This window comes from Triturus cristatus, chromosome 2_1 (assembly GCF_964204655.1).
Source record: "Triturus cristatus chromosome 2_1, aTriCri1.1, whole genome shotgun sequence".
NCBI classification, from domain to species: Eukaryota; Metazoa; Chordata; class Amphibia; order Caudata; family Salamandridae; genus Triturus; species Triturus cristatus.
The window spans coordinates 709,166,994-709,179,993 of record NC_140581.1 but is presented as its reverse complement, the minus strand read 5'-3'; positions in this window follow the sequence as shown (position 1 = coordinate 709,179,993).

The following is a 13,000-nucleotide window of genomic DNA, read 5'->3' as shown; positions in this document are numbered from 1 at the left end:
TACAGTATTGTACTTTATAAAGTAGACAGCCTATTTCTAGTTTCCTAACCTAAAATTACATTTTGAACTCTTCATTTATTCCAACGAATGACCATTGCTTCGCCACTCCATTTTTATGGGTCAAGTTGGTCTCCCTTTGAGCACTGCACATCAGGGAGATTGGGATTGTATGAGATACATAAAGCCAAAGAGAAGAATGCTAACACCCCTTCTATCATAATAGCGACATCCCTTTAATCAGCCCAAGTGACACCTAGCTGGCTCACACAAGAACAGAATCCTGGCACTATCATTCTCTCTCTGAGGTGAAAAGCGTATTTATGTGAGTAAAATAAACATTGAAAAAACTCTCGCATGAACATGGTACCATGCTCATAAATAAAATGTCCTTTTTGCACCATATATTTTTAATTGAACAAAACCAAGGTCAAAATAATGTTAAAGTTAGGTGAAATATTCAGTAATAATGTAACATTTTAAACTCTAAAAAGCACAGAAATTTCCCAGTTATTGCTATAGTTATCCCAGGTAACTATAACCTGTGCCTTAAGGTAACTATAACTTGTGCCCCCACCATGCATAGTTTTCTCATCAATAATTTCACTGCAAATGTTGCAGTAAAATCATCAATAATGTCATAGAAGACGTCATGAGTGATGTCATATGTGGGGTAGTTAGCAGTCCATGCCGAGGGCATGTGTTAAAGTTACCTTATCGCACAAGCTATAGTTGATCAAGATAACTATAAGTACAACTGGTGAATTTCGGTGTTTTTTCGAGATTAAAACGTTACTTTTTTACTGAATATTTCACCTAACTAAAACGTTACTTTAACCTTTGTTTTTCAGTGAATTTCTATGTTTTTTTAGAATGAAGTAATATTCATGTGGCCAAAAGCTGTGAGTGGAAGGGGGTTGGTTGTGACCAGCCCCCTTTTATGCAGCCGGCCCTATGCTGCAAAAGCCCAAAGGCAGCCAATCTCAGAGTGCGTAGGCCTTCAGTCATGCATGGCGGGGGTTGGCCACATGGCCTGGCCCCAGGCCAACCCCCTACATGCAGTCAACCCCACACTTCACAAGGCCTTTGGCCTTGTGCAGTGGGCGGTTTGCCACAAGGCCCCGTGACCAAGTCCCCCAAAAGCAGCCAACCCCACGCTGCACATTGCCTTCAGCCGTACGTGGCAGGGGGTTGACCACAGGTCCTGGCCCAGGGAACCCCATCCCCAAGGGCCATTTATTATTAAAGGGGTAGGGGGACCCTCCTCAAGCCTTTCTGGGTGATGGGGGGCCCACCCCCATGGCCAATGGCCAAAATGTAAAAAAAGGGAAGTGGGGTGACACAACCCCTTTCCCTGAGTCTCTTTAGACCCTGTGACCCAATCCCAAGGGTGTTTTTTTTAATAAAGGGGAAAGGGGGCTGCATGACCCACCTCCCTGTGCCTTATTAGGCCCTGGGCACCCTATCCCCCAGGGCCACTCCTAAAAAGGGGTGGGGAGACTGCATCATATGCTTGTTAGAGGTTGCAGGGGAGCCTCAAGGTTCTCATGGCTCCAGCTGGCTGCTCACAAGATAGCACTGAAGGAAGTGGACCAATTCGGGTCACTGGGGTCACTAACGACCACCTCTCTACCTTCTATGAAATGAAGAGTCAGTCAGACAGTAGAGAATATAAACCAATAACAGTTTACAGTTTATTCAAAGTTCACTCAGAGCGGAGCCCTGTCTGCCCAGTCGCTAGGAGTGCTGCAGAGAGAGTCTGACATCAGCAAGCATAACGATACGTTATATCAATTTTGACATCAATGAAAGCACACCCTTCATGGAATTTTCCAGAGAGACGCAACTGGACAGTAAATTACAAAGAGGTAAGTTTCGGTTCTGAAGCCGGGCACACATCATCTTCTAGTCTAGGTCAATCCACCTGTGCCCGCCACTAGACAAGTGGGAGAAGGCTTATATCTAAAGGAAAGGTATGCACTAATAAGAACAGTGCATTCATTAGCGTTGCAGAACTCAGCTCCAAAGAAACATAACCTAGAGAAGGCCATTGACGGAAATAGAAATGAATTAACTTTGATTATGATACAAAACGGTGCCTGTACACAACATGGCACCACAAATGGTAACTTACGTAAAACAATACAAACGCATAATTTGTATTCCTTCAGCAGGCCTGCAGGTGGCAGATACCTATCTTATTCCCTCCGGGCTTTAGTGCAGACAGGGAAATACATCAAAAGTCTGCTCCCAGACAGCGGGAGCACTTTCAAGGAAGCTCCCATCAGCTAGGAAAAGACTGAGGTCCTGGTTATGACTACGGCAGTCCGATGGACCGTCATAGACATGGTGTCAGTATGTACCAGCGGTCTTACCCCCCCTATTATGAGTAGGGTGGTTGGACTGCCATGGGACTGCTGCTGCCTCCAGGGATCCAGGATCCCTGGTGATTTTGCAGCGGTCTGAGTACCGCAATATGCTGGTGGTGTTGCTGTGGCACCGCCAAGCATATAATGAGTTTCCTCAGTGCCACAGTTTTCATGTCGGTGAGCCTGCAATGAAAACTGTGGCAGTGAAGAAACTAAGGGAGCCCTACAGGGCCCCATGGTGCTTCAGGGCCAAGGAGATGCATCCAGGGAGGCACATGGTGTGCCCCCCTGTCTTCATGTAGACCCAGTTCCTGTATGGTGTGGACTTGCCGTGCAGGGATATGCTTTGGTTTTCTCATTGTGGTGCCTTTCTAAAGCTCGCTGTCCGGGAACCCAAAAGCACTGCCTGCCAGACCAGGAGAAAACTTTGAATCTGGTGGGCGGTGTCAGTACGGCTTTGGCGGTGTGGCAATGGAGCACTGGATTTGCTGTTTCCTCCTGCACAGCAGGTGTTTTTAAAATACTTCTGCTAAATGGGAGCAAACACGGGTTTCACTACCTGTGGGCAGTGAAACTGATTTGTCTCAGGGGTGAGCTCCCTGGGAAAAAGCATGTTGGCCGGCCCCGGGAGATGGAGGTCCTCAGGTCATTAATGGCTCTGTGAGGGGGACGCACAACCACCCTCCCTTTAACATACTTTAGGGTCCCCAGGGCAATTAGAAGCTTGGGCAGAGGGGCCACATGGCTCCCCTCCCCTAAAAAACACATTGGGCATGGATGATGGGGTTCTTGGGGCAGCATGTGGGCCTGGGAGGGAGTCCGTGCACCACCTTCCCAAAAATAAAAAATGTCAGGTCCTGGGGATGGGGTCTCTGGGGTAGAAAGTGGCTCTTGGAGGGGGCGGCATGCCTCCTTCCCCCTAACAAATACATCAGCCCCAGGTGATTGCGTCCCTGGGGCTGAAAAAGGCCCAGAGGAAGGGGCCACGTGCCCCCTCCCCCCAAAAGAATGTGTCAGGCTCTTGGGAATGGGTCCCTAGGACTGAAAACAGCCTGGGAAGGGGCTACGCACATCCGTCCCCCACAAATCTGATAAGTATAGTCACTCCAGGCTCTGGCCCACCCCAGGGGTGTAGAAAAGAAGCAAAGGGAGAACACCACCAGGCCTAGGGGGTTAGGGTTTCTGTACCCTGCCCCGTTATGTCTCCCTTTTGCATTTTGTTGAGGGTTCATGACCAAGTCCTGAGTCCTAAGATGGCTGCCACCATTTCATGGTTGAGGTGGTGGCAGCTAATCAGATCTCACTTTGAGATCTGTCGGCTCAGCTGATCCTCCACGGCATGACGTATACAAATTATTTTAACCTTAATTCCTCCAAAACTGCTGAATGGATTTACATCAAAATGCAAACAGCATTATTTCTGGACCATGATCTAGCTTTCTGCCAAATTTGGTGTAAATCCGTTCAGCGGTTTGGGCTGGAACAGTACACCTCCCCACACCCAAGTGGTTTGTCTCAGCACTGGAATCCAATACGCACCCCGTCAAGGAGCTATTCAGCTTCTGGGGACCTCATTCAAATGGGATTCTAGAGTATTTTGGCAAGGAGAAAGTACATTTTTATGGTTTAATTCTTCTCATTCGTTTTTCCAGGGAAAACATTAGCCACCATCTACATCCGTGGGCCGGTGGGGCATAATAGAGAAATTCAAACTAAAACAGAGCAGGGAACAATAGTGAATGTAGAAGAGGAAAGGTACAGAAACAAAACCTCAACAGCTAGTGGGAGCAAGTGGTCAGGGGAGAGAAATATGCTGTCACTATGGTCTAGGCCTGCCCCAGTGGAGCATGTCATAGTAGTTGGGGCGTCCCAGTGAGTCATAATACCCATAAGTATCTCGGGCGAGGGGCGGAGTTTGCCTGACTCCAAAGTGGCGCGAGTTAGTGCAGCTCTCCCGATCGCCACCAACTAACCGGCAATATCTGTATGAATATCCTGTTTGAGCGTCTCCTACTAGCAAGAGCTTCATAATGCACCCAGCGGTTTCAAAATTGGTGAGATTTCGAGGAGACTGCTGATGGTGACACTCTTCGGCAATAGCAGGGCATGAGGTCTTACAACAGACCCGATCACCAGAGCGGCCCGGCTTGGATTGAAGAAACCCGATGTATGCCCTCTTTGTGGGCTGCTGCACGTGCCGCAAACAGCAGTGGTGTGACCAGCTGGGCACCCCGCAATATGGAGGTACAGACTGCACAAAGCCGCTGGGACTGCGGGGTGTCTGGCGTAATCACAGACCTGGGCCCGGTGCTCTTCCAAACTTGACTGTAGTGCACGCGCCTGCAGGTGCCGGTTTCCATCGGGGCAGCTGTGGAATCAATGCTCGTCTCCCCCGAGGTGTGACTCCCATAGCATTGGGACATCGGTCCGGAGCCCTGGGCGCACGGCAGCACCGCGGTGTGGCTTTCCTGCTGGGTGAGTCGCTCGGTGGCTTTTGCTGACTATTGAGCCCGAGGATGTTAGCGGCCCATGAGAGACTGCTGCTAGGGGGGCCCCTGAATACATGCGAGCAGTTTGTTGGTCTCAGCTGATTTTAGTGCTCAAGGGTGCTGACAGCCCATGAGAGAGAGCTACGGGGGGCTCCTGGGAATACACGAGTCCTCGTGGAGTGTTCCCATGTAATTGAGAAGCCAGTTCAGAGCATGGAGGGCGTTATAGTTCCGTGAGAACTGTGCTGATTATTTCACGCTTATGTAAACTGGTTCCTTGTTGTGAGGTGTGTTTGTGCATTGAGATCATCATCACCAAGTGGGAGACAAGCATCAGATATCCAGGAGAATAGTGTGCGTTGCGGTTCAAGAACCAAGTTTGATTCAGTAGCCAGGCACAATCCTGAGATCCCAACAAGAGTGAGTCCCTGCATAGCAGCGCATGGAAACGATCGAGACACCCTGAGCAGCTCCCTTGATCATTCCTTATTACACACCATGGGTATAACAGGCAAGCTCCAGTCCAAGCTACACTTCGACCTATGTAAAATCCCAAGGTCAAAGGATTCCGCTCCAACTGCAGAAGGCAATGTCTCTGATGACGCAGAAGAGGGGGCAGACATAGATGTGAAACATGCTATCCACACTATACAACAAAGTCTTTCAAAAATAGACAGTAAAATAGATGCATTGTCTTTTCGAAGGAACTACATGTCAGAGCGCCTGGACAAGCATTGGGACCGACTTCATAATGTGGAACAGCGGGTCTCCGACATGGAAGATATTACACGTGCGGACGCAGAGACTGATAAAGAATGGGCCAAAATCCTACGTGCGCTCCAAACGAAGGCCGAAGATCTTGAAGTGAGATCGAGGCGCAACAACGTTCGCATCATAGGTGTGGCATAGTCTTCTAATATTAGCAATATGGAGCAGTATGTGGAGCAACTCCTGATCACACTTCTGGGCCGGAACACTTTCTCTCAAATACTCATCATAGAACATGCTCATCGTTCGTTGGCACCCAGACCAATCCCCTGGATACCCCCTCGGCCCATAATTGCACGATTCCTGAACTACAGAGACCGGGTCTCTGCCCAGCGTATGGCCCGTGAACTGGGATCACTACACCATGAGGGATCGGATATCTCATTATTCCCTGACTATACACTGCACGTTCAAGAGGCACGTAGGCTCTTCCTTCCAGCAAAAAAGAAGCTCCGGGACCTGAATCTAGAATACAGCATGCTCTATCCTGCAAAGTTAAGAATCAAACTAGACGGTAAGGTCCACTCTTTTTTACTTACAATAAGGCTGTCCTGCGTGCTATCAAGGACAGAGAGCAGCGTTTGAAACGTCGTGGTTCACCGCGAAGCTCACAGTCGCAAGCAGAGGAATCATCCAGCCTTCACGACGACCAAGAACAGGAAGAGTGACTGCAAAAACTGTCTTGCTGTGGACACATCACAAACTATCATGAGATAGAATGGGTAATTAGCGCGACTTGTTACTTCAGAGTAGCAAGCATAGTTAAAACACGGCACGCTAAGTAGGATAGATGGGTGATGGCTTAATCAATGATCCCAAGAATAATGTCTGAATATCAGAAGCAGGCGCATCTCGCTGGGTGCATAGGCTATGTTTTTTAGCGCCTCATAGGGATGAAGGCTTCAACTGTTTGTGATGTAGATCGAAGACATGGTGGCGGAGGAAACTGGAACTGATGGCAACATCTGCCCACAAGTGTATCACACTATTTGTATTCTTTTTTCTGGGGTTATTGTTTTTGTTTAGGGGTTGCGGTGGGGCGGGGGGAAAGCATATAGCCACGTTTGTTGTGGGTATTCGTGGCATGGGAGGGAATGTTATTTATGCTCACATGTATGATTGCACTGGTCGTGTTTTGTTATGTTGCGTCCGCACAGGGTATACCTTGGGCAAAGGGGTCCATCTTCAACAATGGTCACTCCCACCACATGGCCGCTGATAGGGTAAGGCCACAGGGTATTCATCTCATTGCCTGGAATGTTTGTGGCCTGAATGATGACAGAAATGTCAGGAAAATAGGAGCTTATTTGAAAAGACACTCGCTGGCTGTTGCAATTTTACTGCAGCCACATCTCACCCCAGAACATAGCAGTGGTGTGCAACGTAAATTACAAGGAAATTGCTAGTCCTCCGATTTCACATCCCATGCCAGGGGGATCCTGTTCTGGAGTGAGAGAAAGGCAGGTGTGGAGATGAAAGGCTTGTTGAGTGACCCACAGGGTAGGTTCACGGTAGCTCAGTCCAGGAAGGGCTACCTGAAATTCACACTAGCGGGTGTGTATGGGTCGAATTATGACGATCCCCAATTTTATACTTCACTAGCTGCCAAACTGGTGCAATGGAGGGGCATCACACAGATTTTGGGGGATGACTTTAATTGTATTTTAGACCCAAATTTCTCAGGGCCCTGCTGCTGCAGCAACAGCTCTGCAAGAAATCATGCATCCAGATGGACTCCTAGATATCTGGACACATAGATCCCCAGCAGAGCGTGGTTACACACACTACTCTTCCGTCCATGACATCCATACCTGCATAGACTTCTAGTTAATATCGGGGGGTTGGCGACTAGGGTACTCACCTGTGAGCACCTCCTGTGCACATATTCTGACCACTTCCCGATTCGACTAACACTGAGCTATGATGCTCCTCACATCCCGGCTTTCACATGGCGCTTCTCTCCCTACTCTCTGCTAGACTTGGTGTTTAAAGAGGATTTGGCTTCGGCGATAGAAGAGTTATTTGCCAATAACATTGGTTCCGTACAATTCTTCACCACGGTATGGGAAACATTTTAAGTTTACATTAGGGGTGTGGTGATTTCAAAACATGCAGGAGTGCTAAGCTCCATTCTGAGCCGACTGGATTTTTTAGAAAAGGAAATTGCACAACTAGAACATGCAGAATACGAGACCGAGAACACACAACGCACTGCACTCCTTAAACTAAAATTTCAGGAGACCGCGAACGATGAACACATGGGGAAGTATGCAACGGCACGTATTTATGGGGAGCGGGATTGACCAGGCGCTATGTTGGCAGGCTTGTCGAGGCCCAAAAGGGAAATAGAAAAAATGGCAGGCATGATTGATGATGGCCGTAGTCCGCATGACACTACAGAAGACATTGTAACACACTTCCACACGTACTACCAGAATTTATATACTTCTCAAATCTCGACTGACAGTGATGCCCTAGAAGAATACCTATCATACAAAAAAATGCCCTGGCTAGTGACCGAGCACAGGGAATATTTAATGGCGCTCTTGTCAAATTAACAGATACGAGGCACGCTGCAAGGGATGGCAGCAGGGAAAGCACCAGGGCGGACGTTCTTCCAGTGTTTTTCTACAAAGAATTTCTAGACATACTGCTCCCTCACCTCAAAATGCTTTATGAAGATATAGCTGAGTCAGGTATCATGCCTCCCTCTCTGTGCGAGGCTATCATTGTAACTTTATTAAAACCGGGAAAGGCGCCAAGCAATTGCTCCTCGTACAGACCCCTGTCTTTACTCAATGTGGACACGAAGATATATGCAACAATCCTAGCCAATAGGCTGGCCTCCTTATTACCTGGCATATTACGACCAGAACAGGCTGGATTTGTCCCTAGTTATAACCTGTTCCATAACCTGAGAACCCTGTTTGGTGTAGTGCAGAACCTGAGTCCAGAAGTCAAAGCTGCGGCAGTGTTTCTTGACGCTGAGAAAGCTTTTGACTCTGTTGTCAGTCAGTCAATTTATCTTTATTCGATTATTAAAAATCATAAAAGAACGAGCAAAAGTACATGTCACCATTTCATCAGATCACAAATTTTTACAAACAATCATTATAAAAAACACTAAATTTTACAATAAAATGTGCATAAAAATTTAAAAAAAATAAAAAGAAGGGTTTATTAAATCGCAAGCTCATTTAAGTGAAAGAGTAAAGAGAAAATTCATTTTTCAGAGATAAAGTGCCTGTGCCTTGTACGATGCTTGATTAAACGTGCTCCTGCAACTAGAAAACTAGCAACTGAAAAAGCTACTTTTGTGTTAGGAAGAAGTTGCAAAAACAGCAGGGCTGGTTTTACCTGAATAAAGCCCTGGTTACGTAGAATAGGGAACAAATATCTTTTTCTGATCTCAATATAATGACCGCAAAACATAATAAAGTGCATTGTGTCCTGCGTTGAAAAATGATCGCAGTCACATGGTTCAGCATCATCAGGTCTGGCCCAGGTTCTGAAATCGCCCAGTATAAAATGAATTAAATCAAAGCGAAATCTTGTTAGGAGAAAACGGTGGTAAGGGTTTGTAACCGACAAAAGGTATGGTTCCATTCCTGGGGCAGAGGAAAGCATACAGTGTTTCCTTACCATGATTTTTTTCAGCTCTGTTTCTTCCCTCTCCAGAGCATATAAGTTTAACAGAGTGTTTTTGACTGATTTTAAGTCTTCATGGGTTATTCCATCTGGAGATGAGAAAAGCTCCGGACGACCTGCTAAAGTAAGCTGGGTTTTCACATGTCTTACCCATGGAATGTTAAGGGCTCTATCCAGGGCTAAACAATCTTTTAAAATAATATGATTTAGAGTAAGCTCCTGGTTGAGCCAAGTTTTTAACCAGCCAGTCACTGGAGCTAATTTTAGGGTGTCAGATATGTAGCCCAAACCTAACTCTGTATGTAATGAAAAAATCGGAGTTGATTGGGGAACAGAAAGCAGAGATCTCAAAAATTTATTTTCTACGTTCTGTATTTTGGCAGAGCTAGTATATCCCCAAATAGCAGAGCCATAGTGGGCAACTGACAAACATTTTGCTTTATAAACTTTGATGATACTTTCCATGGGGCGGGCGCCCAGTTTTTTAGCAAAACCTAGCAGCCCTGCGGCCGCTCTAGCGACAGCGCTGCTTTTAACCAAAAGCTGGGGGCCCCAGGTGCCCTTTTCATCGAAGGTCACGCCTAGGTATGGAAAAGAAGGGACTCTCTTAACCTCCTTCCCCGCGCAATAAAATGTTAGCGACGTTCCATAACCTGAGAACCCTGTTTGGTGTAGTGCAGAACCTGAGTCCAGAAGTCAAAGCTGCGGCAGTGTTTCTTGACGCTGAGAAAGCTTTTGACTCTGTTGAGTGGGGTTTTATGTTTGCTGTACTGCGTAAAATAGGAGTCGGAAATATCTTCCTTTGTTTAGTAACAGTGTGGTATGAATCGCCCACAGCCAGAGTAAGGATTGGTGATATAGTCTCTCAGTCATTCCACATTACATGCGGAACACGGCGGGGGTGCCCTCTGTTCCCGCTCTTGTACACAATAGTAGCAGAGCCTTTGGCTTCTGCCATTCGAGCATATCACACTCCTGGAGGGTCGGGATTTCCCGTGTACATCCTTAACATTTCTATATGTCCATGATCCTGAGGTAAATTTGTCTCCCCTACTGCGGGAAGTGGTCCAGTTTGATGGGTATTCTGGACTACGAGTAAACTGGACTAAATCTATCATATTATTTTTTTTATTTTACAGAGTTTTATATAGCGCCAACTTGACCCGAATCTGGTATCAGAGCACTCTACAGAGCACCAGTTGCATTACATAAGGACACATTCATTTTTGTTAGGCACGGGGAGATTAAGTGATTTGCCCAGAATCACAAGATGTTCAACGTCATTGCCGAGACTCGAACCCAGTTCCCCAGATCCGAGGTCGACCGCCCTAGCCGTTAGGCCAACTTCCCTCCCCAGTATGGAGTTCCCGCTGCACTGGACTGTAGACACCGTACGGTACCTGGGAATTTAATTTCATCCCGACCCAACACTTGTAATCCAGGAAAATCATGGTAAGGCTACACAACGACTAATAGACAATGTAGATAAATGGATATAGCTCCCACTTTCATCAATAGGAAGAGTTGCTATCAAGAAAATGGTAATCTTACCAAGATTCCTCTTTTTCAGAATATACCTATTCTCTTACCAACATATTTATTCCAAATCTGGCGAACACATCTGATACGAATGCTTGGGTCGGTAAACAACCCCACATACGGTGGGACTCGTTGTCATTACCTCAAAAGCTTACACGTCCACCCTCTAGGCGAATGCGTGTTTTCAATTCTCTGAATGTTATGGTACATGCATGGCAGAAGCTACTACACATGCAGGCAGGGGCCTTCTGTTATTCCCCAGAAATGCCACTCCAATGGGATTTGTGGTTGGCGCTGAGTCGAGATGGGGGAGCTAGGCAGGCAATACAATCCATGGGCATCACTAAAGTGGGAGATTTCTTTAGAGATGGTACACTAATATCCTGGGAGGAGCTCCAATGTCTGGAGGTAAAACCGGCTGGTACCGCACTATTTCACTACTTATAGGGCTAGACATACATGTTGTGCTCTCCTGGGCGAAGACTTAGTGGAGCCACAAGCTATGGAGACATTCACAAACCTTATTAAAGTTGAAGAGCCCTTCAAGCTGATTACTAAATTTTACTCTAGCCTACAGTCCACTCATGGGTCAGAGGTCCTCAGGGTTAGATTAGAATGGCAACAGGATCTGGGTACCCCGTTGAGTGATAAAGAGTGGCAGTACTGTTGCTCCCGTACCCGGTCAGTTTCTCTTAATGGGAGACACAGACTTATCCACTATAAATTTTTGCACAGAGGGTACTGCACCCCTGCGCGCCAGTTTTGGTACGGGCTAGCAGAAGACTCTTGTTGTCAGAGGTGTGGGGCGGAGAATGCTAGATTCTGGCACCTAGCTTGGCAGTGTGCGGGAATTAAGGTATTCTGGGACAAAGTGTTTCAGGAGTTGGAATAATCATCAGCGCAGATCAGGAACCAGACCCTAAAATGGCCCTACTTGGGTTTGATCCAACAGTAAGACAGTAAGACCGTTGCTCGCTATTGGGCTGCTCCTAGCTAAATGCCACGTGGCGCTGCGATGGATGGGCATCCCACTACCACTGATTGAAGATTGGCATGCTGACATGTTATATTGTAATACACAGACAGATGTATACAATGAGTTACTCCCTCCCAGAAGCCGCCCAAGGAACTACTGGGGTCCATACCAAACATACCTTTCAAGCACAGCCGCTACTACAGCTTCAGACCCACAGACTTCTTTCCCTGAGACATCATCTTAGGTTGTGGGAACATAGACAACTAAGGAGGTAATGGGCACAAACATAGCACTCATGAGAGGACCACTAGACAAGAGCTGAGACTTATGATAGATACTGGCAGACCGAATCGAGCATATCATCAACACTGGCCGTGATTCGTCCCACGGTAGACATTGATAAAATGGTAACCCCTAATTGTCCAACTCATGTTCTTAAACAATAACTTTGCCTTGTATTAAGATACCTTGAAACAATGTAACTGTATGTGTAATTGTTTGTATTATGTTTTATGATGAAACTAAATAAAATAAAAATTAAAAAGTAACTCTGGCAAGTACGTTCAGTGAATTTGGTAGATAGAAACTCTATAGTGGAGCCCCATGTTTTGTCGAAGAGGGGGAGTGTATGCATGATTCTTGCAGTTAGTTTCTCCATACCAACCACTTCCCACAACTTATGAGGCCAGTCCAATCTAGTTGGGACCCCATCACTCCCCAATCTAAAAAGCAGCACCTGCTTAGCAGCTCCCAAGGCTCCCAAAGCCAGGGTAATGGCCCTCCCCCAGCACAACCTGGGAGGATAGGTTAAGCTGGTCGGGAGCCCCAGAAGTATGTAGCTCGGGAACCTGGGTCAATCTGTATTAAAAGTAGCATTTATATCAAGCAATATAGTCTCCCTAAAGTATTGTATCTTCGGGCAATGCCACAGCACATATGAGAGAGTACCATCCTCACACAGCAGCATCAACAGTGTGCGTACCCCCTGGGCTTCCAGCTAGCTATCCTAGCTGGGGTGTAATAAAAGTAGTGTGCTATTTTGAGAAACATTTCTGCAGGTGCTGCAGGATGAGGTCCTGGCTCTCTGCATAATATCTTGCCATTCCTTAGGAGAGAATTTGTGCTCACACTCTGACTCCCATCTGCGTTGCGCCGGAGATTTAGAGTGTTGTGTGGCTGGAAGAAGGAAGGAGTATTTGTCCAATTGGCGGGTA